Below are 6,413 nucleotides of genomic sequence, written 5' to 3' on the forward strand. Positions count from 1 at the left end.
TTATTATTCAATGAGCCTCCAAAGAAACGAACCATGATTTTTACATCACTTAATGACTCTACCATAAAGACAGTAGTGTCCCTGATGGTTAATTAACTTACTTCACCCTAATACCAGTGCACATGTGAGCAGTGATGCTTTACTGTGGAGCTAATTAGTCAACTCTGCTGTAAAGTATACATGTAGATGCACCCAGTAAATGGCAGTTTTTATATTAATTTTTTTGAGCTGGAGGTGGAAAAATTATTTTTAAATGTTCCCAAACTGGGGTCTGTGTAATGAAATACAGCCCTTCACCTCTACTCACAATTTTTAATCCAACCCAGACTACAAGTGGTAAAGTCTTTCTATCTTCTAACGTCTATTGTAATGGCGTATGGAAAATGAGATGATCAGTCACAGTGCAATTGCAAATGCCCTCATCACAAAAGCTGCTCTGCATAACTAGCATCTGTTGCATCTTTGGAAGGAAAGTCAAGGACAAAGTAAGCTTGGAAAGCAGAGCTTTCCTTATTTACTTCGCATGCGACGAATTTAACTTGTGGACTCTGAGGTTTGCCACTTCACATGCTGTCTCCATGATGTGATGAATACTTTGACTGAAGAGTCACAGAACAGGAATGTGATCACGGACCTGGAAGCAGATCTCACAAAGCATTTGGAAAGCAGAGTAAACAGATATCTGCCTAGGAGATAGAGGAAATGCTCAGGAGACTGAATGCTAGATTGCACGGTGCAAGCTGCTGCTATAAAAATGTAAACCTCTTCACCAAACAACAGCAAAGCAAATCCTGATCATGAACTGTATTTTGCTGGAGCAGGGTGGAATTATTAGAGAACAAAGATTCTTTCCCTTGTGAGTGGGTATGAATAATACCTGCTAGAAAATCACTTTAGGAAGCCATGTAGCGTTGAAAGAACATTTTCTGCATGGTTATTTAATTGAAGCATCTAAACTGGTAGGCAGAAAAGTGACTACATTCCACTAAGTCATGATGAAAAAGGAGTAATTCAGAGGCAGCCATTCTGTGGACTTGCATTTTCAAAGTGTACCTGCAGTGTTGTTTCAGGTTTGTGTTCAAAACAAGAGATAACTGCAGGACTTATGCACACTGCAGTGACTACATATGGGTTTTTAAAAAGAATTAGACAGTGGTATTTCAAGGAGCACAAATCTTGTTTTGAGAGAAGTGAGAAAAGTAACCTATGAGGAAGCAGGGAAAACAATTTCTCCTGACTTCAGCCTAACAAGACAGGCAAAACAAACAGAACTAGTGCAGGCAAATCCCTGCTCTTATAAAAAGAGTTAGCTGAGGTCTCTGGTATTTGGGCATGGCAGAAGATGAAACCGAAGTCCCAACAAGCTCTTCCAACCTCCTTCCTCACCCTCCCATTCTGCTTCCACAGACTCAAGACAGGCAAAACTAGACTAAAAACTGCCAGAAGCTCAAGCCACCCCCTGCAGAAAAGTGATAGACAGAGCTAACCATGACAGGACTTGAACCTGTGGTGCTTTAGGATACTGAAGTATTCTAATTGATGCTTAGAGCAGCAGGCCAACTCATTTTGGGCATGTGCCAAAAGACTTTTGTGGGTGTTAGAATGGACCCCTTCTGTGTGCTTTCATGTTTCCTTGCACTCAAGGAAGGAGCTGAAGATAGGTATAAAACAAACTACTGTAACAATGGTTTTTTTAAAGGGGTATAATTAATCACAGGAGACACATTCATTTAAAATATCTATTGAAGTTACAAATTAAACTCTTCAATATGATTCAAAGTACAAAACACAACAGTAAAAGGCATTCGACAGTTCTTTTATACATCACAGTGTTAGTGGCACAAAATGTACTTACATTTCAAATACATAAACAAAAACTTATTTTTACACTGGTCAAATACATCATTTATACATATGCATGACTCTTTCATGCTCATCTCTATACAAGGTTAAAATACATCCATGGTAAAACAATCAAGAAAGTTCCGCTATGTAGCACATATCTGTACCTAACGTTCCTGGAGTTCTATATGAGAGACACAAATCAAAGCCATAATGAAGACCACAGGGTTTTAAAACCCCAAACAGCATGCTTTACTTACTTTAAGTGCATTAGCAATTAAGCATTGACGCAGGCTTTTCTTGATATTGTTACTGTCATTATCTGCAGCCACCTCCATTTTCATTAGGATTTTAAACGCTATATAGGAAATGTATGAACTTTGGTTTTGAAAATGCAAACCTGCATGAAGCTTTGTGCATGCTGTACGTTACAGGATGAAAAATGCTTTTACTAAATATCTCCTTTATAGTAAGGGGAGAATATAAGAAATATATAAATATCACTTTTGAAGTCCACAACATTTTAAGCCCAAATAACCTCTTTTGCTCTACGAATATTTTTTAACCAACTCTTCCCATAAACACATACTACTTTATCTATCTTAGTATTAAATATTTTCTTCAAGTCAGATCATCAATTCTACATTAAGAACTGGGCCACTCAGTTCTTGTTATCTTTCATGATTTGAAGATAAATATTCTATGAAAAGTTACGGGGTCTGGGATTTAAAAAACTGCTCTCTGTAGACTATGGCAGGAAGTTTCAGGGTGAAAGTAGTAAGAAAATGATTGAACTATTAACATAAAACTATCATAGTAAGTACTGACATAGCATCTTCCATCAAAGGACCTCAGAGAGCTCTCCAAACAATTAACTAAGCCTCACAACACCCCTGTGAGGTAGGTAAGCAGTGTTCCACCCGTTTTAAAGATGACTAAACTGAGACAACCAGAGGAGCAGTGACTTGTTGAAGGTCAGAGGCTGCTGACAGAGGTGAAAACAAACACAAGCAGAACCCCACCCCCCAAAACAGTGGTCTACCAGAAGCAGCAGAGCATTAATTTGACTCAGCTCCCCAGAGGCCGTATAGATCAGGAGCTTCAGCAGGGCTTTTCGTTGCTTTTATCCAAAGCCGATTCAATTGGCTATTAAAATCAGCTTAAAGCGCTGGTTTATATTTTTTTTCCACATCTGTAAGCAGCCATAATGAAGGCCCAATGTCATTCCCACTGCACTGAAGAGGAGTTTTCCCCAATTCCTGCTGTGGGGCAGGCATGAGTCCATATCAATGGCAGAGCTGGAAGAAAACAGCCAACAGAAAACTGCCCCTTGAGATGCAACTCCATTCTCATTCCCCTGCTCTCACCACTAGACAAGACACTGCTCCTTCCCAGCAGAATATTCAACTCACATATTGTAATAATCTCCTTTAAAAGAGTATTTAAGGCAATGCAAATGAAGCAAACTATAGGATAGACATAAAATACAAGAAGAACCATGCACTGAACCTCCATTGTCTTTAAACTGTCTTCTGAAACCCCATAAACAGTTTCCTCAAAAACACAACATAAGCATATGAGCACATTTACTCTCTCATAAATGTGGGACTTAACATCAGAGTTTAAAACAATACATATTTTATTTACAATCTGATTCAGGGTAGTAAATGCCAGACTGTCAACATAAACTGTCACAGAGTGACTACCAGAGCTATCACTCTTTTGAAACAAAACTGCAATGCTAAAATTAATACAAACTAAAAAACAAGTAGGAAGCAAGATATTTTCAGACTGGCTCCCAATGCCCAGAAGAGAAATCAAATGACACCATGTAAATAGAGCCGGAAATACAATGCAGGCCTCTAATTATTAAAATGCAGTTTCAGTGCTAATGGTGATTATCAACTATTATTTTTTTAAAATGTTGTAATTTATAACCCTCCCCTCCTTTAAATTTTGAAATGCATTGATTTTAAAATGTGGTATTAATTGTTTCCCTGGGGAGTTAAATTCTCAATCCCGGGTATTTTGTATTCCCAGGCTACTTCTTAGATAAAATCAGAATGGAAATAATTCTTGTACCACAATATCCCAGACACTACAGTGACTGGCCACAATCTGTCTTCTTTGTCTTCTGGAATTGTTAACCAGAATCACTTACAATTTAAAAAGAAACCCGTGTGCAACCTAGCGCTCACTATATAGGAAACCCTTTCCGGCTCTTTAGGCACAGTTAGATGTCTGACCTGCAACTCCTCTTTCTGCAATCTGATCTGCACAGGGCAGGTCCATGGTTTAAGCTCTCACACAACATCAACTTGCCTCAAGTCTGGCAAAACTAAGCTATTCATGTACAAGTACCCATTAATTCTACACCATAACGTGACAATTCAGGACAATGCTTGTTTACTTAGGCTTCAGATAGGCATTCATTTCTACCAGTGAAAATCTCTGATAAATTTCCAGTGCTAGAAATGTCCGCCAGAGAGGGAGCAGTTCAGACATTCAACCTGCACCTGCTCCCCCTCCCCTGCTTTCTGCACCTTTCCCAGCCCAGGCTGATCCTGGTCTGGGAAAGTCACGGGGAACTACAGCTGCTCAAGTCCCCACCCAGACCAGTCAAGAAGGGGACTGAAGAAGCCAAACTCACCCACTTCCCAGTCTGGGGATCTTGATGTCACGATAAACTGATATAATAAATTTAGTGAATGTGCTTGTGGTTTCTATGAGGAGAGCGGTGACTCTCTCAGTAGAAACATAATGCCTACACATGGCTTTAAGCAACATCCTGAAACAGGATACTTTCCTCCCAAGGTCTAAGTACGCCCATTAGTTTTGAAGGCAATTTATGACATGGACACACAGGACACATCGAGTGCAACACTTTCCTACTGCTCACTATTGAGCAGTATCTCCACCCCAGTGAGGAGCTCACGTGGCATCCAACTCCCTCATGCAAACATTAATAAGTAAATTGAAAGTTGTTTTAATACTGGTAAAACTGTTATGAAAAGTGGGATAAAAGAATAATGCCACCACTAGAGCTCTGAATTATACATTTTCTGCAAACCTAATGATATTATATAGTACTAACGTTAGATTGTAAACAAGATTTCCTTTTCCTCCCTCTTAATAAGGTTGAATTTACTAAGATAAAAAAAAATCTCTGGAAAGCATTTTTCACTTGCTTTATTTGATTTTGGACGTAAAGTATTTTAAAGTCAATACTTTGACCTCAGGTTAAGGGAAAGATGCTCAGAAGTGCCTGAATGACTTTGAGCTTTAATCTCATTGAAAGTCAGTGGGTCTCTGAAATTCTTTCCTATAACTGAATTGCAGAGAAAATAGAAGGAATGGAAAAAAAGAAATAACTTTTTAATGAGTCTGAGCCAGGAAAATATAGTTTCAACCTGCTGTAGTTACCCAATTGCTGCTATGTTTAAGGACCCTGACCACACAATCTCTTAAATGGAAAGTCTTATTGACTTGGATATATATGCACCTCTTGACTGCCTAAAGATATAAAAGGACTAGGATACTGGGCTGCTGTGCTTGGAGCCAAGCTCCATTAAAAGCAGCCCTCTGCTACAAAAACATTGCTTAACTCTGGACTAGGAAACAAAGGTAGCTTAACTCTAACTTGCCTATTGTATACAGTTCTACTTATTATCCTCTTGAATATAGAACTACCCGGAGGAGGGGAATGCTTGGGTCAGAGTACGTTTGTGCTAAATTCATGTATATTGTGGGGGCAGGGGATGGGGAAGGTTTCTTCCTACGGTTTTGCACAAAAGTAGTACTGGAGTGGAATGCTTGTGATCAGCAATATGTTGACTAGGGCATGTTTCTATGCTGGAAAAGTTACAGCACTGAAGTACAACAAAATAAGAAAAATACCACATTGGAATACCACACGTTAATTATAAAAGAGAGAACTGTTTTGTCACAGTATCATCAGCAATATCATACACCATATGACATCAATTTTGAAAAATGGGTCAAATGCTTAAACATTGAGAAGAACTTCCACAAACATCCCAGGCTTTTTCTTTTTTTTTTTTTATCATCAACTATAAGGTTAACCCTGAAGTTTAATATTTTTCACGCTATCAAGAAAGGAATCACTACTAAGTCAAGAGTCTGCTGAAAAGTAAAATTAGTCTTGTCATTTATTTGTTTTGCTACTTGCTTTTAAAGACAGAAGCAAGCCATCTTGAACTTCCAAAATATCCAATAGCACAGCTATTTACACATTTGGTTTAAGATATAATTTTATATTTCTCTCTTTCTCTCTCTCTCTATATATAAAAGGTTAAGATACCTGGATTAGACATTATGTAGCCCTATAAGTGAAGCAGATCCTTAAATAATAGCAAAAAGTTAACAATTCAGAAAAAGACTAGTGGTCCAATGGTAATCAATACCACCTATGCATTTTTAAAAGAACTTTGATTAAGTAACAGGTTTGTGTCACCACTAAACTTTGTAGCTTTCATAAATTCATTTTTAAAATGTAGTTTTTGATCAAAGTAGTATCATAAGACTTCCCAAAACTACCGGAAGGAAGCAAT

General features: G+C 38.2%; 1 long non-coding RNA gene across 1 annotated transcript; it reads left to right on the forward strand.

Annotated features, from left to right (window-relative positions):
* Window positions 1-3,942: 3,942 nt before the first annotated feature.
* LOC109311670 lies at window positions 3,943-6,005 on the forward strand. Its single transcript, XR_002101571.1, has 2 exons — window positions 3,943-4,224; window positions 4,395-6,005. It is a non-coding gene; the product is annotated as an uncharacterized LOC109311670 (long non-coding RNA).
* Window positions 6,006-6,413: the final 408 nt, after the last annotated feature.

This window comes from Crocodylus porosus, unplaced genomic scaffold, assembly GCF_001723895.1.
Source record: "Crocodylus porosus isolate Cpor-Errol unplaced genomic scaffold, CroPor_comp1, whole genome shotgun sequence".
Lineage (NCBI taxonomy): Eukaryota > Metazoa > Chordata > Crocodylia > Crocodylidae > Crocodylus > Crocodylus porosus.